The sequence below is a fragment of the Lutra lutra genome, chromosome 6 (genome assembly GCF_902655055.1).
Source record: "Lutra lutra chromosome 6, mLutLut1.2, whole genome shotgun sequence".
Classification (NCBI taxonomy): domain Eukaryota; kingdom Metazoa; phylum Chordata; class Mammalia; order Carnivora; family Mustelidae; genus Lutra; species Lutra lutra.
This window is the reverse complement of record NC_062283.1, coordinates 130,179,250-130,202,934: the sequence shown is the minus strand read 5'-3', so window position 1 is coordinate 130,202,934 and position 23,685 is coordinate 130,179,250. Positions and strand designations below refer to the sequence as shown.

Sequence of the window (23,685 nt, the reverse complement as noted above, 5' to 3'; positions counted from 1 at the left end):
TCAGGATAACTACATGCCCAAGGAAAATCATCATCAGGAGAGCCCTGAAGTGCCTGGGGCAACTGGAAATCAGGATTCTGCCCACTCAGCTCTTTTTACAAATTATATACCTTTGTCAGAAGGTTCTGCATATGCCGTTATATTAGCAAATGTCCCCTTCACTCACATCCCTAAAACAATTATGTGCTCATTCACGTAAAGAAAATTAAGCTTTATGTAGTTATCTATCTCCTTTAAAAACAATGGTGATGGGGGCAATGAGGGGTTACTGTTTTCAGTGGATCCCGAGTTTCACTTTGGGATGAAGAGAGTTCTAGAAATAGACAGTGGTGATGGTTGCACAACAATGGGAATGTACTTAATGCCACTGAACTGTATCCTTAAAAATGGTTAAAATGGCAAATTTTACATTATATATTATTTTACCACCACAACAGAAAAAAAGGTCATTAACACTAAGAAATGTTATTTGTTGCCAAAGAAATCCCAATTTAGGCCACAAAAGGATAACAATATTACTTTTTTCTTTAAAAACATAAGAAGAGGGGGGCCTGTGTGGCTCAGTGGGTTAAAGCCTCTGCTTTCGGCTCAGGTCATGATCCCAGGGTCCTGGGATCGAGCCCCGCATTGGGCTCTCTGCCCAGTAGGGAGACTGCTTCCCTTCCTCTCTCTCTACCTGCCTCTCTGCCTACTTGTGATCTCTGTCTGTCATATAAATAAATAAAATCTTTCAAAATAAATAAATAAACAAATAAAAATAAAAACATAAGAAGAATGGGGGTGCCTGGGTGGCACAGTCAGTTAAGCATCTAACTCTTGGTTTTGGCTTAGTCATGAACTCAAGGTCGTGAGATCGAGCCCCTCCTGGGGCTCTGTGTTCAGCAAGGAGTTTAAGATTCTCCCTCTGCCCCATGCCCCCTGGAATAACTAAATCTTTAAAAAAAAAAATGGGAAGAATGACATATATTAATTGAAGAAAGATGTCTTTTCCCCCAAGGAAATCAGCTCCAATAAGATTAATATTAATTTAAAATACAAAGCTTTTAGAAGGTATCTAAAAGAGTGTCTTCAACAAACTTTCAGGATTGATTTTGGTGAGAGATTGGGGGTTTTCTTTATTAGTCAGAAATGCTATTTTTCATTACATAAATAAGTCAAACTACTGTGGGCAAAAACTATGTTAAGATGCCTTGGAATCATTGGTCTGCCCCTTCCAGTCCTGTGACTTTGAGCAATCCCTCTGAAACTCCATTTCCTCATCTGTAAATGGGGGATCATGGCAGGACAATTCTCAGGTTTGTCCTGATCTCGCATGTAAAATCTTTTAATACTGACTGCACGTAAAATCTTTTAAAAGTGGCCGTCGCACACTAAGTGCTCAATAAATGCTATTTATGGAGTTCTGGTGAAAAGCAAATGAAACAATATACACATGGTACCTATTTGGCATACATCAGACTGATACTTAATATATAGTAGCTATATTCTTTATTAACTAATCAAATAACCTAATTCTGAGCTGATGAAGTCACGCAGCCTAAACAAGTGAACAATTCGGCTAATTCCAATCTGCTTCTGCCTTTGTACTCAGCAGGTAAAAGCTGCTTCTTCTGGTCCTTCCTGCTGTCTCCGGTCCACCAAGATATCTGTCAGCCAGGTGCCTTAGCTCTCCATGAAGTCATTTATAGATGACAAAAACAGCATCTATCTCAGGCCCTCTCCCTCCCACTTCTTTGGTAATACCACCAGTACCACATGTCGGGGAAGACTCCAGACCCACAGAATGAACAACCCCTACCCCAGCACATGGCACATTGGAAGGGCTTCATATTCACTGAATGAATGAATGGTGCATAAAACCCAACATAGCCCAAGGAGCAGGCTTATTCCTTCTTTTATACCAATTTGTCTCCAAAACAACTGAACCAAAAAAAAAAAAAAAAAAAAATCCCACTCTTTCTTCTTTGGCCCAAACTCCCCACTCCCAAGGCAAGCCTTTGTTGTATATCCTAGTATGTACGTAGGAAAAGTCTAGGAAAATATAAACCAAAATGTGAACAGCAGTTATCTTTGGCTGATGGAATAAAAGATGAATTTTGTTTTTTTCTTACACTGTTTTGATCTCCGCCACCCCCACCCCTGCCCCATGAACTTGTATTACTTTCAAACAGCAAAAACAATAATGCTTTTTTGGGGGGTCATTTTTATAATGGGTATCTTATCATTTATCTCGCACATGTGAGATCATAACATGAGTTTTGTCATGGACATTTTTTCCCCCAAGGTTTTCTTAATCTGAAGAAGTAGAGTTTTTTCAGAGACATTTATTTTTTTTCTTTTTTTAAAAGATTTTACCTATTTATTTGACAGACAGAGTCCACAAGTAGGCATAGAGGCAGGCAAAAAGAAAGGGGGAGGCAGGCTCCCTGCTGAGCAGAGAGCCCAATACAGGGCTCGATCCTAGGACCCTGGGACCACGACCTGAGCCTAAGGCAGAGCCCTCAACCCCTTTAAATGTCCCTGGGTGGCTTTGGCACCCCTCAGAGACATTTAAAAAAGAAAATAAAACGTAAGGCTGAACACGTATTTTCTCCTTTATAGTCTGACAAAAGCATAAAGGATTTCATATTTGGTGTAAAATTTGATTTCGGTTATACAGTAGGCTCAATTGATGCTTCTTCATGGTAGGGTAGGGAGAGAGAGAGTGGGGGGAGGTGAAAGGCAGCACCCCCCAGTAGCTCACGTTTAGCTCTTGCAGTCAAGCACCAGAGTTCCCCAGATCAAAGGCTCAGTGATGTTAAAATCCATGTCACAGCCCAGACTGATACACTTCCATTTATATCATGTCTTAACTTGAGCAAATTTTCTCCATGCAAGCTTGATTCTTGTTCACGCAAGATGGTAGCTATCAAAAATTTCTCTTCAAGTTTTCTTCAGATCATACTTAAAAATTTTTATTATCATGTTCCTTTCAGGGGCAGCAACTTGCTAGACACATCTCCAAAGGCAAGGGAACCAAAAGCAAAATGAACCTATTGGGACTTCATCAAGATAAGAAGCTTTTGCACAGCAAAGGAAACAGTCAACACAACTAAAGACAACCTACAGAATGGGAGAAGGTGTTTGCAAAGAACATATCAGATAAAGATCTATAAAGAATTTATCAAACTCAACACCCAAAACCCAAATAATTCAGTCAAGAAATGGGCAGAAGCGATGAACAGACATTTCTCCAAAGAAGACATACAAATGTCCAACAGACACACGAAAAAATGCTCCACATCTCCTGCCGTCAGGGAAATACAAACCCAAAGCACAATGAGATACCACCTCACACCAGTCAGAATGGCTAAAATTAATAAGTCAGGAAATGACAGGTGTTAGCAAGGATGCGGAGAAAGGGGAACCCTCCTACACTGTTGGTGGGAATGCAAGCTGGTGCAGCCACTCTGGAAAACAGTATAGAGGTTCCTTGAGAAGTTAAAAATAGAACTACCCTATGACCCAACAATTGCACTACTAGGTATTTCTCTCAAAGACACAAATGTAGTGTTCTGAAGGGGCACCAGTGGCCCAGTGTTTATAGTAGCAAAGTCCCCAATAGCCAAACTAAGAGTCCAGATGTCCATTGACAGAGGAAGGAATAAAGAAGATGTGGTATATATATATATATATATACATGTATGTATGTATGTATATATATATATATGCACACATATGTATATATGTATACATACACACATACACACACAATGGAATATTACTCAGCCATCAGAAAGGATGAAATTTTACTATTTACATCAACATGAATGGAAGTGGAGGGTATTATGCTGAGTGAACGAAGTCAGAGAAGGAAAATTACATGGTTTTACTCCTTATATGTGGAATATAAGAAACAGCACAGAGGATCACAGGGGAAGGGAGGGGAAACTGAATGGGAAGAAATTAGAGAGGGAGACAAACCATGAGAGACTTCTTAACTACAGGAAACAAACTGAGGGTTGTTGGAGGGGAGGTGGAGAGGGGATGGGGTACTTGGTGATGGGCATTAAGGAGGACACATGATGTGATGAGCACTCAGTGTTATACGCAACTGGTGAATTACTGAACTCTACATCTGAAGCTAATGATGTACTGTATGTTGGCTAACTGAATTTAAATTTTAAAAACTTTATTATCATTAAAAATTATTAATCAGGAACTGCACTTAGCCACTTCAAATCAAAGCTGATTTTTAAAAAGTTATGTTCACGGAGCCAACTTTTCTCATTAAATTTGAAGAGATTTTATTTAAAAGTTTTGGTCAAATTCAATATTTGCTATATTTAATGTATCTTTGTAAGTTTATTTTTCTTCTGATTATATCATAGAAATTTAGTAAATGTTTTCATCAAAACGCATAGGTGCTGACAAATTATCTTATCTAGCCCTATGTGCCACCCAAATGGTATGTTGCCACAGGACTACTGATCCCCCTTTCCCTAGTATTCAGTATTTAAATGTGTGTGGGGGCATTCAAGTGCATTAAGTTAAAAATTTTCTAAAACTTATGATAATTTTAAACCTATTTAAAATATTTTTGGAAAAATGAAGAATGCCTATGTGCGGTAGTCTGATTATAATAATGGCTCCAATTGTTCTTGCCTCCTTGTCTACACTCTTTGGATTGTGACTTTCCAACTCTCCCATTAAGGCATGACATCTCCCTAGCTCTTCAGTCTGGGCTGGACTTGTAATTCATCACGGTCAACAGAATGAGGCAAAAGTCACAATTTTCCAGTTCTGAGCTTAGATTTCAAGAAGCTTTGCCTGCTTCTGCTGTTTTGCAACACAATACGCAAATGAAAAATAGAGTCAAGCTCCCTGGCACCCAGAGAAAGACAAAACAAGAGTGAGGTGTCATTCTTCATATAGCAATTTTGCAAAGAAAAATAAGTCATTACTACTCGATGCTGGCAAGTAGGTAATGAGACACCCATTGCTGCTAAAAAAGTAAATTAGTTTAGTTGTTCCAAGAGAATTTGTTGGATTGTATGAAGAGCCCTGAAAGAAGTCATAACCTTGGCCCAGCTGTTATGTTCCTAGAAATCAATCTGTAGTTAACGATCAGAAATTCAACCAAAGGCAATAGACAGGATTATTTATAACTATGCGAACCAAAACAACTTTAAAATAGAACACCAGAGGAATGACTCAATAAATTATGGCACACTGATATAATGGAATATATTACCAATATAGAACAATGTTTCTGTTTTTTTATGACATGGAAACATGCTTACGATAAAGGTGAAAAAAAAAAGGCATAATTCAAAATTATATTCGTACTAAGGTAGCTATTTTGCTCTAAATAGATACGTAGGAAAAGGGCCAAGTAAATATGTAAAAATGCTAACAATCGTTATCTCTAAGTGGTCTGAGTGATAGACTTAGAGGACTGTATTTTATATTTTATCATCTTTGTTTTTTAGATTTTTCTGTATTTTTCAAAAGGGAGAGAAACAAAATCTATTATGACAAAAGAGTAAAAACAGAATGATGTGGCAAGACAATGTCGAAGATCTTTACTGAGTCCAAAGTATACTCTTTGTTTTTGCTTTTCAGCTCTCTGATCCCCTCCATCTCCCCTAACAAGGAAGAGTGAGTGTGTAAAACAGTCACCGTACGTGCATATACTGAAGAGCTCGAGGAGCTCCAAATCTATTCCAAGTTGCCCTTGCCACCGTCATTTACTCCACTGTCCAAGACGGGGAGTCCCGGAAAGGTCAGGACTCTCTCGTTCACCTGAGCGTCCGTAGCACCTAGACGAAGGGGGACCGGGATCTTGCCCAATACAGGACTAGTGAATAAGCGAACACAGTAGCACAATCTCTTCTTCAGAATCAATGCTAACCCCTGACTGCTTAAAAAACACAAGGTTTGAGGGCTGCCTGGGTGGCTCAGTGGATTAAGCCTCTGCCTTCAGCTCAGGTCATGATCTCAGGGTCCTGGGATCGAGTCCCGCATCAGGCTCTCTGCTAGGCAGGGAGCCTGCTTCCTCCTCTCTCTCTCTCTACTTGTGATATCTCTCTCTGTCAAATAAATAAAACCTTAAAAAAAAAAAAACACAAGGTTTGTACTAAATCTTACAAGAACTTGGCAAAACAAAAAGACCCGTTTCTCCACTTTTTCGACCCAACATACCACCGAATTGCACACACAGGGTATCTACAGCAGTTGTAAGTCTTTATACTTTCATTTGCGTTAGTTGATCCTCTTCTGTAAGTAAACCAGAGCACAAGACACCTTCCGAAACCGTAATTAGTATTGTAAATTCCTGCATTGTGTCCGATGAATAATTAACGCACGTGACTATTTTCGAGTACGAATGCCATTTCAGTTGGTATCATCCTTGAGTACGTAATTCTAGCTCAAAATTCAAGGAGCGTTATCTAATGCAGATTCTTCTTATGATAGATAATGATGACATTCTCCGTCTTTCTACCTGAGCGATTAAAAAGTTTAATAGTCTTTGATGTGGCTGGTTATCTGAATAATTTTCTAAACAGAAACAATTAAAACCCACTTATTTGATGCTTTGTGCATTCTCGACTATTGTTTCCAGCTCTTTGTTTCTGGGGAAACCTGATGAAAACTTAAAGAACTTTAAATCTATAATGAGTTTGCAAAGAGCGTTTGTTTTCCTTAATTACCGGGAGTATACAGCTGGATTACACGTAGCACAGTTCCTCTAACAAACTTTGAGGAATAAAGAGCTTGCCTGCTGTCTTCTTTCTCCTGCATGAGAACCAGCACAGCTGTCCGCTGAGGTCTGACCCTGGTGCCGGGAGTGGGGATTTTCTCAAAGCCACGCCAGTGTGAAACGCAGGAGCCTCACCATCGGGCTGCCTTCTGCCCTGCAAGGAGCGGTTGATCCACTCCAGCACACACGAATGAGCTGTCAGCTCGAGTTTCTTTTTTCTCTGCCCGGCTAATGCTTGTTCTGCCACCATTATTTCGGCTCAAGTAGGATGATTATTACTTCAAGCGCTGTCTAGATGATATTGTCCTCAGGGTTACTCTTTATAGACTCCGCTTTATAAATTCCTCATAGTGTCACCCTGATAACTCCTCATTAAACAAGTATGTGTGGCATCTTGCTTTGTGTACACAGAAATGACAATACGTCGTATTTTAAAGAGAAGTACTTTTTAATAGAAAAAAAAAAGAGCACTTTAACGGAATTAGGGTGAAGTCGTTCTTTTCAAAACAAACTAAGAATATTGTATGAATTTGTTAGAACTAGGTGCATCAAATCAATAAAGATAATAATTGGAAAAACAACGCAGTGAAATGTGTGTATTTGTAGAGTACAGAATTTCCCAAGATTCGTAATATGGCCCCTTACTATGAGAAATCTCATTACTATGAAGTCTGTAACATCCAACTGGGAAATAGCTCACCATTCCAGAAATTACTATCATTTCTTACACACATTCTACTCTAGAAGGTGTTCTCTGGTGGGCTGATGCAAAGTTTTACTGTTTAACTTACAGAGTCTCAATGGTAGAAGGCTAGTTTTACCTAAAACTACCAGATCTTTACTAAACTCCTGTCCCCTTGATGGCCAAATATAGTACTCTTTGTGGGAGTGGGAGGAGTGTCGCATTTCTAACAGAATTTGTAAAAACAATGATTAAACAACAACAACAAATGAATGTGGCAAACCAGAGGCAACTGCACTCTTTCCTCACCCTGACTTGACTAGCTTTGTGTATGTAATAAATCTCCAAATTCTGGAGATATCCAATTCTGGAGATTCCAGAACTGACAACTTTCTTAAAACATAAACCACATCAAATCAGATCTGTTAAACGCTTGCTATATATCAGAACCACTGAGCTGGTTTATCCCTAGGAATACTTCCAGTTCATTTGGGAAAAATAAACCCCAACAACTGGCACAAAGACATCTGATTTATTGTCTATAGCACAGAAAGCCAAAATGTAAAGTGTGGAGATAAGTTAAAAACACACCATTAGAAGAACATGAAGAAGTAGGAAATCGTTCAACTCATCATTATTATGAAGAAGCGTCACTGAATGTAAGTGCCAATACAGCTCCAAGGAAATAACATAAAAACTACAAAAGTGTCTCCAGGAGATGGCAGGAATTACTGACGTGGACCATTCTAACCACTGGGACTGAGTAAACCAGACCATAACTTGTTAAGGAGGAGCTGGCATCTGACTAGGACGGAGTCCTCAATTGTTTAACAGACACGGAAAACTTGAGGGGACTCAAGAGTTGCTTCTTGGGGAAGTGGGATAGACTGGGTTCAACCATGCCAAAGGAATGAACAACAGTAAATAAATTAGTGTGCCTTAGATCCCTCCCCCCAGAAAAACCCTAAATGCTTCTGGAATTAGAAAGTCTTACCCAAGTATTTTATTCAGTTTGTTTTCAATTTAACTATAGTGTGAGGGCTGGTAAGAAAGCAGCCTCAAGTCCATGAGGAACAGGCCTGCTTCTTTGGTTTTTAAGGCTGAGGGAAATGACCTCACAGCCTCCCTCACGGACCTTGGCTATCCTCATCCTACAACCTGGCTTCCCCATAAGATTATTCAACCTGGCTAGACTCTCCTACTAGTTCTCTCCTACTAGTATCTAAGATCTCTGAATTAAGATAACAAGAGGTTTATGCTTAAGATCTTTTCAAAAAGTTTTATTTTTCTTAGTAATCTCACAACCCCAAGATCTTACATGAGGCTCGAACTCACAACCCCAAGATCAAGAGTCACGTGCTCCACCAACTGAGCCCACCGGTGACCTTAAGCTTTAGATTTTATAAGAAGCCATGGGCACACTTTGGATTAAGGGGTTTTAGTTCTTGTGGCTTCTAAAATTTGTTTAGCTTCAAGCCAGCCCTAGGGAAACCAAGGTCTAGAAAAATGGGAACTAAACAAGTTAGTAGAGCATTGTGTCATATGGATCATTTAGCATAAGAAAAGAACCCAAATTCTTCATCTCTAGGAACACAGATAGCACGGGGCTTTTCAAAAACATTCCAGATACAAATGTATGTGAGTATGTTATAACTATTTCAATGGTTAGTTTTTTTAAAGGAGTTTTTGGTTAGAAGGAATTTAATGTGATCCTCTACCGATAATTAACCATATATAATTAACCCATTCAAGTCATACAGAATGAGAGAAAAGTTATTTCAGCTGCACAAACAGCCAGTTCTTTGAAAGGACTAATCTAGATATTAGCAATCTAGCAGACACTGAAAGAAATATTGCTGGGGAAGAAAAATAGCCCAACTATTACTAGAATTATTTTACAAACTCATTTATGAAAATAATGCTGTAACAACCGCCTTCTAATTTCCCACTGGCAAAAAAATATTTTATTAGCTAGTATAAAATGGAAATTTAAAATGTAAACATTATTATTAATGCCTCAGACATTATAATATCTGATTGTACAGACTACAGAAGGAAATAAATGTATGTGGCCAAGGCTGAAATATGTTTCCATCCTGTTGTCTATTTTTGAATATAATGATTTTAATAAGAATGTACACAGTGATGACGAAGTAATTAGTAAAAACACGATTCTACCAAATTCACTGAAATCAGTAGCTGAAGACTACCATCATCAAGCCATCCTGAGCATCCGCTCAGTAGAGGGCAGTATTTGCTACATCTCTGTTGGAGGAAACTGTTCTAAATTTGCCTGGTTTTAAGATCCAGGAGAAACGTGAAAGATTATTCCCAAAGGAGGTTCTACACCTTCGCTAGTGGTCCTACTTGTGCCTTTGGAAAAAAAGGTCCATCCACGCAAACTTCTTTTGGAAATCAAAGTGAAGAGGCATAAAAAGTAACAACACACTATAAAGCAAGACGAGGCTTTAGAATACCAAGTAACTTAATTTAAACTTGAGGATGATCACTTCTGAACATGTTAAAGTCTTAGAAATGCAGAGATTTTGTTTTTGTTTTGCTTTTCCTCGAGAGAGTTCATTGGGTCTCCCCAGTCCTCTTAGGTTTGGATATTGAAAAAGCCTAATCAGAGTTGGGAACAAAATGGCTATAAAGAATTATTCTTCCTCCAAATCATGGAAATACTTGGTGAAAAATGCTAATTCATATTCTAAAGATATTAAAAAGTTAATCAGAGCAAGGTTAAATGCTTCTCTGTGCTTCTGGATACACAAAGGCCCGAATCCTTCAAACTGAGTAGACCAAGAGAATTTTTCACTCCACCTTCTTACCAAAAAGACAACCTTGAATTATCTGCTGCCCAAAGTTTTATACAACATTCGTGAGAGGCTTGAACATGAGTCTATCCAATCTCTATAAGCATTTATCCAGCCTCTAAATGACCTCTGGATCAAGCATGATAATAAATAGAAAAGCTTACTCAGGAAGTGCTTTTTTAACCTCTGTAGCACTAGTTTCACTGAAAAGTGCTTTTTTATTATGCCCCCCAGGTTGATTATGAGAATCTGTGCCATAGACACCTGTATTGGCAGCAGGGATAATGCTGAGAAAACCGTCTGCTGGCATCTTTCAGAAGTCCCTATATGCAAGGTCCAAGTTTCAGAAAGAACTTTATTTCTGATTTTCTGTCTTCGAACTTACTAAATGTCTTTCTCCCTATTTGATTGAGAGAAGGCTGAGAGCTGATGTAACTGTCAATTTGAGAAGCTTGTAGGAGTTTATGACATATATTAATATATACTAACTTTTTCTTTCAACTTAATTCTCTATTTTCTCTTTGCCCCACTGTCAAAAAATCTACATAATTCTATTTGTGAGTGTATATGTGTATCTGTAATACTTTTTGGAACCAAGGTATAAATAAATACATGCCTGCATTATTCTTTTTCTATTTCTTTTCTTTCTTTCTTTCTTTTTTTTTTTTTTTAAGAGGGAGAGAGAGAAAGAGAGACAGTCTTTTTTTTTTTTTAAGATTTTTTTTTTTTTCTTAATTTGACAGATAGAGATCACAGGTAGGCAGCGAGGCAGGCAGAGAGAGAGAGGAGGAAGTGGGCTCCCTGCCGAGCAGAGAGCCCGATGCGGGGCTCGATCCCAGGACCCTGGAATCATGACCTGAGCTGAAGGCAGAGGCTTTAACCCACTGAGCCACCCAGGCGCCCCGAAAGAGAGACAGTCTTAAGCAGGCTCCGCGCCCAGCATGGAGCTCAATACCAGATTCGATTTCACAACCCTGAGATCATGACTGGAACCAAAATCAGGAGTTGGATGCTTAACTGACTGAGCCACCTAGGCACCCCTCTTTTTCTATTTCTTTTTAAAGCTTATTTTGTTTTTAGTCTGCTTTTAAATAGATAGTAAAGGGACATAAAATGTAAGAACTTCAGATACTAAACAGCAATACTTCTTTTAAGTTTGTTAGTTAACTAACTTAAACTCACTTTTATGTGGAATCTAAAAAACAAACAACACCAAACTCACAGAATAAAAGAAAAGATTTGTGGTTACCAGAGGTGGGGAGCTGGGAGGAGAGGAAATGGAGGAAGGTGGTCAGAAGGTAGGAATTTGCAGTTATGAGACAAATACTCTTCTTTTTTATCTATGCGAGACAATGGGTGTTCACTAAACCTACGGTGGTAATCATTTCACAATCCGTGTAAATCAAACCATCATACTGTATACCTTCAACCTTAAAATGGTGACATACATCAATTATTTCTCAATAACCCGGGGAAAAGGTATGCAGGATAATTTTTTATCTCCATGTAAATGTTAATAACTTATATTTTAAGGTTTTTCCATGTACATCCAAGCTGGAAAATAGTTACATTAAGTTATTAAGAGCAGAGGCCTATTACACAGGTCTACAAAGTAACCTCCAAGTCCTAAGATGCTACCAATCTAGTAAATTACTTCCATTTTTAAAAATTCAAGGAGGTACCTGGGTGGCTCAGTTGGTTAAGCATCTGCCTTTGGCTCAGGTCATGATCTTAGGGTTGTGGGATCGAGCCCCGCATTGGGCTCCCCGCTCATTGTGGAGCCTGCTTTTCCCTCTCCTCCCTGCTTGTGCATGCTGTCTCTTTCTTTCTCTCAAATAAATAAATAAAATCTTTTTAAAAATTCTTCAAGAAAATGGTGGGAAATTTTAGCTGTTTCTAATGTAACTTTGATTCAGCTGTACTAGGATCCTGACTCTGTTTCCTTCCACTAAATCCCACAATAAGATTTTCCAATCCCTGGGGCGCCTGGGTGGCTCAGTGGGTTAAAGCCTCTGCCTTCGGCTCAGGTCATGGTTGCAAAGTCCTGGGATCGAGCCCCGCATCAGGCTCTCTGCTCAGCAGGGAGCCTGCTCCCCCCCCCACTCTCTGCCTGCCTCTCTGCCTACTTGTGATCTCTGTCAAATAAATAAATAAAATCTTAAAAAAAAATTTCCAATCCCATCCACACTGCTCATCTCTTCCATTTTCAGCATTAGTTCAGGTGATTTCATTGACTCCCTTCAACTTCAAACTAATACATCTCTATAAATGACTTCCAGATCTGGATCTTCAGTCTTAGATTCCCAGTTGTTTGTAAGTCCCCTTCTCCGACCTCAGGTATCTGTTAAGGGTCCTGCCATCCCTCTGGTCATCCAAACTGAAAACGTTAGAGCCCTAGGTGGCTCGTCCTTGGTCCTGAGACCTCTCTACACCCAATCCTACAGACTTCCCTCATGTTTACCTTGTTCTTTCCAATATACCATGTATACCTGTTTTAGGGGGCAATTGGGACAGAGATTCTGTCTCTGTTTGCCAATCCATGGACCCTGGTGAGAGGGCAACATCCATCTAGAGGAAGGGCCACACAAAGGCATGATGTGATCACTTAGCTCCACACCCATCTTGGGGAGCTTTATCTAGGGCACACAAAGCCCCCATCTATGGTAGTAATGTCAATCTCACACAGCTCTGCCAGATTATCCAACATAGATCTGTTAAAAAATAATGACATTTGTTTTAGGCCGATGAAGTTTCTAATTTAAACTCTATTTATCACCTAATATGCCAGCCGCTTTGTACTGACTTCAATCCATCTATCCTGAGTGCAAACCACTCTCCTACATATGATCTAAATTCCACCCATGACCCTTAAAGTCTCTGGAAAAAGAATTCTGGATTGTTGGGTGTTTTTTACTTTGAGGAGTTTAACGATGGTATTGCACTCTTTTCAGGTGTTCATTACCAGCCTTTAATCATACTATTGTTCCCATGGTTGCATCTTTGGTTTTCAACAGAATGACTATGATGTGCATAGGAATGATTTTCTTTCTATCTTTTTTTTTTTTTTTAAAGATTTTTATTTATTTATTTGACAGAGAGATCACAAGTAGGCAGAGAGGCAGGCAGAGAGAGAGGAGGAAGCAGGCTCCCTGCCGAGCAGAGAGCCCGATGTGGGGCTCGATCCCAGGACTCTGAGATCATGACCTGAGCCGAAGGCAGCGGCTTAATCCACTGAGCCACCCAGGCGCCCCTTCTTTCTATCTTTTAAGGGTTGGTTGAGCTTCAGGGATCTGTATATTTATATCTTATCTTAGATTTGGAAAAACTTCAGCCATTATTTCTCCAAAAATATTTTCTACCCCATTTTCTCTTTTCCTTCTAGGGCTCCAATGATACAGTTTGATTTCTGATATGCCAAAGCCTCTGCCATGAGGCTTTGCTTTATTTTTTTTTCCTCTGTATTTCAGATTGTTGCATAATTTCTATTGATCTATATTCAAGTTCACTGACTCTCCTGTTTTCTGCACTTTGGTATTAAGTACATACAATAAACTTCAAAATTTTTAAGTCTAGAATTCTCAACTTTTAGTTTTAGAATTTCCATTTGGTTCTTTTTTATGGTTTTAATTTCTCTGCTAACACCTCCCATTTGTTTGTTCATTATCAGCGTATTTTCCTTTATATCCTTGAGTATAGCTATAAAAGTTACTTTGAAATACTTGCCTCTAATTCCATCTGCTGTATCATCTAAGGTCAGTTTCTGTTATCATTCATTTCTCTTTTAAAAGTGGATCAGATTTTCCTGTGTCTGCATACATCTAGCAATTTTAGATTATATTCTAGATATTATGAATGATATATTGTTGGAGACTTGGAATTCTTTTATATTATTCCACCAAAATATATTGATTTTTCTGTTCCTATTTCAGCCGGTAATTAACTTGGCTGATCTCAAACTCCGAATTCTGTCTCCTCTGTGACAGGCAGAGACTGAAAACTCTTTAGTATTCTTAGTCTTAGTTGCACATGTGTAGTTCACAGGTCAGCCCACGATTTGGGTAGTCTCTGTGAAGAGTTTTGAGCTCTTCCTTCATGGTTCTCTCCTTTTCATTTTCTTATTTTCCAGCTGCTATAGTCACTTTCTCCTCATTCCTCAGGCCAGGAATACTGTAGGTTTCTACTAAGTTTTAGATGTTCCATATGAGAACAACTATGATCTGTCCTCTGGCAAAAAACTAAAGAAATTCACCAGCATCAATCCTTTCTTCCAGTGTGGCCTGTGCTCCACTTTTCCCCTGCTTTTGGTTGCTCAACAGTGCCTTCCAGAGTTATTTCTTAGATTTTGCCCAGAGTTACAGTTATGATCTAAAGATGGGTTGGGAACACCTCAGTGGCTCAACCAGTTAAGCATCCAACTCTTGATCTCAGCTCAGGTCTTGATCTCAGGGTCATGAGTTCAAGCCCCACACTGGGCTCCCTGCTGGGTGTGGAGACTACTTAAAAAATAATAATAAGTAAAAGTGGGTTGGTCAAATAGATGCTACTCTATCATTAATGGAATTAGAAACCTCCTGAGTCTTCAATTCTCTAAATATGCTATGTAATTTCCTATTCCTGTGCTTTTTCATAAAAACAAAAAACCTCAAAGGAGGAAAAGATCAAAGGTTGCCCTCTTGATCCCCTATTCTTAGGAACAACCAAACGGCCACCCTGACACTCTCCCCCACCAGCAGAATCTTCAACCTTCCAGCCTTTAAGGCCTAGTTCCTCTTTAATTACCCAAAGCATTCTGCTTATATTGATCCTGTAATACTAATTATAATCTACCTTACATTCTAGTGATCTATATACTGATGGTATTTTCTCTTCTAAATGAAGACCTTATGAGTGTAGAAACTAATTCTTATCCATCTTGGTACCCCCTGATGAACATCAAGGGAAGACAAGATGGCGGGGGAGTAGGAGGAGGTGCTGTTTCAACCTGTCCCCTAAAGTGCACTGATTACCTACCAAAGAATTCTGATCACCCATGAAATCAGCCTGAGATTAGAATTATACACTTCTGGATCTCTATGGGGGCAGAAGACACCAGTGGGCAGAAGGGTTCCAGGGTGCACCACGGTCGATACATTCAGCTACATATCCATTCAACCATCTCTCACCAAAATGATGAGGAGGAGGAATGCCCAACAGAAGAAAATTCAGAGACTGGGCCTTCTGCATCAGAGCTATTGGATATGGACACAGACAGTATGTCAGAAAGGGAATTCAGGATAACAATTATCCAGGAAAAAGCTAGGCTGGAGAAAGCCTTTGATGACAAAATGGAATTGATTAGGGCAGAAGTGAAAGCCACCAGGGATGATGTTCACAATGTTCTCAATGAGTTCCAATCTAATCTAAATTCTCTAAAATCTAGGGTAACTGAGGCAGAAGATAGAATTGGTGATCTGGAGGACAAACAGATAGAAAAAAAGGATCAGGAGGAAGCCTGGAACAAACAACTTAGAAGCCACAAAAACAGAATTAGGAAAATAAATAATAAATAATAAATAATAAAAATAAATAATAAAAACACCATGAAACATTCCAACATCAGAGTCATCTTGGTACCCCCTGTAGCACGTAGAATGATGCCAGCCTTCCATTAAGTACTTAGTAAATATCTGTTGAATGACTAGAAAGAAGTACCATAAAATATAAAAAGGGTAGGGTTCTCTCTGTTACCTTGCATAAAAGGTAACAAACAATTATCTAGCATGTTGGTTTATTTAACCAAGTTCTCCTTCTTGAAAGGAGGGCATTCCCAAGAGGAGATACTATTTGATGACCCACTGGAACATGGCAGTGGAAATTACAAACTTTCCTAGAGTATACTGCCCCATTCATCATCCTATTACTTTATGTACCACGGTCCTGTTCAAACTAAAATGACTTTCTGTGGATCATGGTAAGAAGTCTAAACTTCTCTGCCTGTTTTTTATAGAGGATCTGTCTGAGATTTTCATTCTTATTTCCCTTTTCTAACAGGTATTCTGTTCTCAGTAGGCAAGTATCTTCTGTTTCTCCTGGAACATTCAGTGCTTGGCTTCAGATCATGGTTGAAATACCTTCACTGTGCTCATCTAAATTCTACTGACCTATCAAGGTCAAGATCAATTTCCTCCTTAAATCTCGTGTCTCTTCAGAGACTTCCCAATCCTTACTACCCTTACTTTTCACTCCTGATGTACTCATTATATGTACTAATGAACACAACTCCTCAAAATAGACTGTTATAGCTCAAACCAAGGAAAGAATTCAGTTGATCACATCCCACATTTTGCAGATGAGGTATTTGGACCCAGAGAGGTTAAATAATCTGTCCAAGGCCACTCAGCTGATTGGAATTCCTATTTCTTGATTCATTTGGACCTCTTTCCACTCTACAACATTGTCTGGTATTTCTTCATGTTATTTCCTTTACTAAATTATAAACTTTTTGAAAGAAACTTCTCGTACTTCTTTTATACTCCTCAAAACATAGTGGTATACCATTATGGAAGCACTTAAGAAATAGTTGCTAGCCACTGAATCAATGTAACAATCTTGGGAAAAGGGGAATCTTACACAACATATATTTCTTGATTAACAATAAAAGATAAAAGAGCCAAGTAACATTTGATCCTAAAATACACAGAAATTGTACGATTTTTTTAAATAAATTTTCTTCAAATATTTTATTTATTTATTTGAGAGACAGAGAGAGAGCACAAGCTGGGTTGGGAGCAGAAGGAGAAGCAGACTCCCTACAGAGCAGGGAGCCTGACGTGGGGCTTGATCCTGGGACCATGACCTGAGCTGAAGACAGATGCTTGGGACACCTGGGTGGCTCAGTCGGTTAAGTGTCTGTCTTGGGTCATGATCCCAGGTCCTGGGATCGAGCCCCGCATTGGGCTCCCTGCTCAGCAGGGAGTCTGCTTCTTCCTCTGCCTCCTCCTCTCTCTCTCTCTCATGCATGCATGCATAAATAAATAAATAAATAAATAAATAAAATCTTTAAAAAAAGAAAGACAGATGCTTAACCAACTGAGCCACCCAGGTGCCCCAATCCTACAATTTTTGATATTATAACTCATTTCTAGCTTTTTCTCAAAATCTTTGCCTGACTTAATATCTTCACTGAGTTATCTTAAGAAACAAAAATAGTGTATCCTAACAATTCTCAAACTTTTTTTTCTACAAAACAGATTTTAAAGTCAATATATCTGGGCGCCTGGGTGGCTCAGTGGGTTGAGCCGCTGCCTTCGGCTCAGGTCATGATCCCAGGTCCTGGGTTCGAGCCCCACATCGGGCTTTCTGCTCAGCAGGGAGCCTGCTTCCTCCTCTCTCTCTGCCTGCCTCTCTGCTTACTTGTGATTTCTCTCTGTCAAATAAATAAATAAAATCTTAAAAAAAAATAAAGTCAATATATCTAATGGGATATATCTTACTAAATATCTAATTACCAATGTACCGAGTAATGACTAATTCTCAGTCAACTGACCTAATCTAAGGAAAGGTACTTACAGAGTATATCAAATCATGTATTTTGTGGTGGGAAATAGAAAAAAACCTGAAAGCTAAAAATCAAAGAATTACTTGATATACAAAACTGTGGCAATTCAGATACTGAATACTTGCATGAAGGAGACTCTTGAAATCATTCAGTTTTAGATATAACCTAAAATTTTTTTAATAGAGATTTTATTTATTTGACACAGAGAGAGAAAGACAGCAAGAGAGGGTACACAAACGGGGAGCGGGAGAGGGAGAAGCAGGCTTCCCACCGAGGAGGGAGCCTGATGCGGGGCTCAATCCCAGGACCCTGGGACCATGACCTAAGCCAAAGGCAGACACTTAATGACTGAGCCACCCAGGTGCCCCTTAAAAATTCTTAATTATAATGACCTTCTGAGTCAGACTAAATAGTTCAGTAAACAAAAACCACTCAGGGTATCTGGGTGGGTCAATTGGTTAAGCATCTGCCTTTGGCTTGAGTCGCGATCTCAGGGTCCTGGGACTGAATCCCACACTGGGCTCCCTGCTCAGTGGAAGTCTGCTTCTCCCTCTACCCCTCTCCCCTCTCTCAAATAAATAAACAAAATCTTAAAAATCTTTAAAAAAAATTCAGTAAAGAAAAAAACCATTTCTAACCCCCAGTGAACAAAGCAGGACAGTCTCAGCTTTAGATGTCACAGTTTTCTGGAAGGCTCCTAAAGATTGAGGCTCATCCAACCTCCACACCTGACACCACCATGAAACAAAACCTTTGGCAAGGAGTGAATATGTTGACGGTCTGTAAAGATTATTTTTGAGCCGTGGCCCCCTCCAGGAAAAAATAATATATTTACAGTTTTATATTAGGTAGAAATTTGTCTATTAGTGCCATCATAGATAAAAGAAGGTTTTGACTGTAAGCCATTGATGTATGCCATTATCTAAAACTAGAAAAGCCCAGATCATTCCCATCTTCGCATACCTCTCTCCTTCCCTGCTCCAAGGTTAACATCTAGCTTCTTGGTATCTCCGGGATTCTCTTTCTCTGCAAGTCTACAATTCAGTACTGTCATGCCCAGAAAAGCAGACCCAATTAGGAGAGTCCATAGTACCTGCATAATAATAAAGCACACACTGCGATGTATCAAGCATTATTCTAGGCACTTTATATGTATTAGCTCATTTAATATCTACAATACATAGCCACTATTATTGTGCCCATTTTATAGGTGGAGAAACTGAGGTACTGACATGTTCAGTTACTTTCACAAGATCATATGGTTAGCAAGTGGCAGAACTGGGGCTTGAACTCCTTGGTAGTCCAGAAATCAGACTGTGTGCTTTTCATTATTATACTCTATCTGAAAATGTTCTGGATAAGTTACATCAAATCTTCAGTTCTGGTTCGATCATGAAATACAATCAGATACTTTGTGAGCTCCCATGCCTGAAGGTGGCTGGGGAGCAGACATCCTCCAGTGAGAGAGCTCCCTCTGTGCTGAGACCCTTAGGACAGAACTCCAACTCATGTGGCCTGGCATAACCATGCCATCCAGTACTGTGTTACTGATTCCTGTGTCCTCCTAAAAGCTGGGAAGGCCCTATAGCTCCAGGCTAGTGACCTTTTAAGCCTTAGGCTTTCAGGTTTCCTTGACATGGTTGCTTGGCTCAAGTAGAGGGCAATGAAGAACTCAGAGATACTGTTGTTTAAGTCAGTGGCTCTTAAAATACAGTTTTTAGATCTCTGGGGGTCCCTGAGACCCTTTCAGGGGTCCCTGAGGTCAAAACTTTCTATAATAATACTAGGATACTATTTACCTTTTCCACTGTGGTGAAAAGGTAAATAGTTTGCAGTAATGGTACAAAAGCAATGGTGGGTAAAACTGCTGACACTTAAGCATGAATCAAAGCTTAAGTGTTAGTAAGCATGAATCAAAGCAATGGCCCCAAACCATTTGTATTCTCCATCATCCAGTTAAAAAAATAATAATAAATCCAGTTCTACTTAAAAACATCCTTAGAGAACCAAGAAGAAGGATTTTGTTAAATCTCAACCCTTGAGAACACATCTTTTTATTATTCTTTGTGGTGAAGGAAGTACACATAAAATACTTCTGCTATATACCAAATATAATGGTTGTCTTGAGGAAAAGCATTTGTGTGGTTGTTTGAGTTGCTAGCTGAACTAGCCACTTTTATCATGGAGCATCCTTTTTATTTGAAAGACTAAGTTACAGGTAAACTATGGTTTTTCAGACTGGGCAGACATTTTCTTACAATGTTCCACAGATAGTTTCTTGAAAATGAACCAAGTAAGACTTCCACTTCAAGGAAAACAACTAAAAGTAATTCATTGCCAGTGATAAGATTTGAGCAAGTAAGGGAAAATTAGAATTTTGGAAAACTTGCTGCTGCCATCATGAACTCGACAGCCTTCCAATTTTTTTCTGATGAGACTGATGGTGATATTAAGGAATCTAATGCTTTGGATTAGATGTGAATCTAATCTAATCTAATCTAATGCTAGAATTAAATGTGGCAACATGTAGAAGATCTATATAATTCGGTCAACCAATATTTTCTAATAACCACTGCATAAATATCCATTTAAAGCTCAAGAAGGAGGGGTTTCTGGGTGGCCTGGTCAGTTAAATGTCTGCTTTTGGCTCAGGTCATGATCTTGGGGTCTTGGGATTGAGTAATGAGTCAGGCTCCCTGCTGAGTGGGGAGTCCACTACCCCATCCCCTTTTGCTCCTTCCCCTGCTCACACACACTCTCTCTCAAATAAATACAAAATCTTTAAAAGAGAAGTAAAGTTAGATAGGAGGATATCCCTATCCTCTATTAAGCCAGATGTTAAAGTTAATGGAAGGGCACCTGGGTGGCTCAGTCAGTTAAGCATCTGCCTTTGGCTCAGGTTATGATCCCAGGGTCCTGGGACAGAGCCCCACATCAGGCTCCCTGCTCAGCAGGGAGTCTGCTTCTCCCTCTCCCTCTGCTTCTCCCCCTGGTTGTACTCTCTTGCTTATGCTCTCTTTCTCAAATAAATAAATAAAATCTTTTTTTTTCAAAGATTTCATTTATTTATTTGACAGAGATCACAAGTAGGCAGAGAGGCAGGCAGAGAGAGAGAGGGGAAAGCAGGCTCCATGCTGAGCAGAGAGCCAGATCCTGAGGATCGTGACCCGATCCTGAGATCATGACCCGAGCCGAAGGCAGATGCTTTAACCCACTGAGCCACCCAGGTGCCCCAATAAATAAAATATTTTTTAAAAAAGAAGGATTAATGGATTTTAATAATAGTATGTCAAAAATACACTGTTACTGTCTCAGATTCTACACTGTAACTAAGAGTTTAAAATCTACTTCTTGTCAAATTTTTTAATTTAAATAAGACTTTTTAAGGATAGTTTCAGGTTTACAGAAAAATTGAAAAGATAGTACAGAGTTTTCAAACACTTTCAAATCCAATTTCCCCTATTATTAACACCTTATGTTAGCATGGCATATTTGTTACAATTAATAAACCAATATTGATATATACTATTAGCTGAAGTCCCTATTTGGTTCAGATTTCCTTACTTTTTTAAAAAAAATTTTAATAAACATATAATTTATTATTAGCCCCAGGGGTACAGGTCTGTGAATCGCCAGGTTTACACACTTCACAGCACTCACCATAGCTCCTTACTTTTAATCTAAGGTCCTTTTTCTGTTCCATGATCCCATTAAGGATAGATACCGTATTACCTTTTAGTCATCATGGCTCTTAGGCTCCCCTCTGCTGTGACAGTTTCTCATAACTTTCCTTATTTTTGAAGATCCTCGCGGTTTTGGAGAGTACTGGCCAGTTATTCTACAAAAGAATGTCCCTCAGCTAGAATTTGCCTGATGCCTTTCTCATGATTAGACTGGAATTATGGGTAGTGGGAGACAGACCACAAAGGTCAAGTGCTATTTTCCTCACATCATATAAAGGGCATAGCTACCAACATGAGTCATTGCTGTTGATATGAATGTTGATCACACTTGTTTGAGATGGTGTTTATCAGGTTTCTCTAAAAGAAAGTTACTCTTCCCCCCCTTCCCATACTGCGCTCTTTGGAAGGAAGTTCTTATTGAATTTTCATGTAGCATCAAAAAAGAGCACCCACAATTATCTGATAAGGCTATTAAAATATTTTTCCATTTCTAACTATACATCTTTATGAGACCAGATTTTCTTCTATACTTCAATCAACACATCATAATAGATTGAATGCAGAAGCAGAAAGGAGAATGTCCCTTTCTTCTATTAAGCCAGATGTTAAAGAGCTTTACAAAAAATATAATGTCACTCTTCTTTTTTTAGTTTATTTTATTTATTTATTTGACAGAGATCACAAGTAGGCAGAGAGGCAGGCAGAGAGAGAGAGAGAGGAAGAGAAGCAGGCTCCCTGCTGAGCAGAGAGCCCAATGCGGGGCTCGATCCCAAAACCCTGGGATCATGACCTGAGCGAAGGCAGAGGTTTAACCCACTGAGCCACCAAGGCGCCCCTAATGTCACTCTTCTTAATGAATTATTTTCACTTTGGAAAATATTTTTCTCAAAAGTGATATTTATGCTAATTTGATAGGAGGAATAGAATGGGTTTTATCATTATTTTAAATCAATTATAAATACTTAAAAATTTTTTCAGTTTTAATTTCTAATACATAGAGTAAATATTAAGAGGGATAACCTACATAAACAAAAGCTCTTTGGGTTCCTCAATAATTTTTAAGAGTGTGAAGGGGTTCTGAAACCAAACAGTTTGAGAACCACTTGCTTTAGGGTTAAGTTTTTGTAGACCAAAAATGAAAGAACACTGTTCAAAGAAAGTGAGCCAAAACCGAATTCTAAAGGCTTAATGAGTAAACTGACTATACCTAAATTTTCCTTATTGAAAAATGTAATTTTTACACCTGCAGAAAATTGTTTCCTCAACTGATAACTGTGCTCACAAGTAACTATTTGCAAGAGTAGTTTGTTATTTGTGTCTTAAAAATAATGACAGGTAGCCAGGTGTGTTTGTAAAAAGTCTAAGCAGAGAAATGTATCAGTTGATGCATATGCATGGGTATACACATGTTCACTGTCAACTTCTTGTTTATTAGTTTTTTTCTTCTTTGGTTATTAGTATTCAAGGAATGGAGATCCATCAGATATGTGTTTTGGTTTGGCCTTAATTTTTTTCCATTAATAATGATTATATCAAAATAGTTCATATGTGTTAGACATAAATGTATCTAACAGTATCTCTCGGGGAATTGTTAAAAAACATTTTGCTTCTCCATCTCTATTTTATGTTTTATTTCTTTTCACGTATTCCAAATGAAACCACCGGTTGGGAACTACTTCTGGTTTGTGTCCCGTGCTTGGTACACTCTCAGTCAATACTAAAGGATGAATAGCTTTTATCTCTACTATTTGGCCAAGAGTCAAGGCTGATGGTGTCTGGATGCCAACAGTGGTGATTAGCATCAGGGAATAAGGGCATTAATCACCAGAACTGAGGCAGCCCAGGAATCTCCCTGGCCCTTGACCTTCCCAGCAGCAAAACCATGCCTGCAGCATTGCCCATCTGTGTGTGCCAGTTTCCCAAATACGCTGAGCTTGGGCAACACCATGTCCAAATAAGGCAGTGGGCCTGGCTAAAGCATAGGGGACAGGTATGGCAGAAGCGAGATGAAGAAGAGTTTAGTAGACAATGGGTCAGATCCTTAGAGGGAGGATGTGAATCCAATGTCAAAAATTATCCTTAAATCTTTCTATCCTCTCTTTTCATCCTCACAGTCCTCATCAACCCTTAAGTTAAACATTCATAACCTTGGTGTTGAAAGACATCTTGAGAGTTATCTTATCCACCTGTTCAACCGGCCCTGAATCCTCCCTACAAACTCTAGT

The 23,685-nt window shown here is 39.0% G+C and overlaps 1 protein-coding gene across 3 annotated transcripts in view; it reads right to left on the bottom strand.

Annotated features, from left to right (window-relative positions):
• The window catches only part of AFG1L (AFG1 like ATPase), a 231,639-nt gene that overhangs the window by 8,325 nt on the left and 199,629 nt on the right, over positions 1–23,685 (bottom strand). Inside the window, exon 11 of one of the 3 annotated variants that reach the window (XR_007128171.1) lies at positions 18,741–18,870. The exons of the other annotated variants lie outside the window; for them this stretch is intronic. The gene's annotated coding sequence lies outside the window, so the exon portion shown is untranslated. The remainder of the gene's footprint in view (positions 1–18,740; positions 18,871–23,685) is intronic. 3 annotated transcript variants of the gene reach the window in all.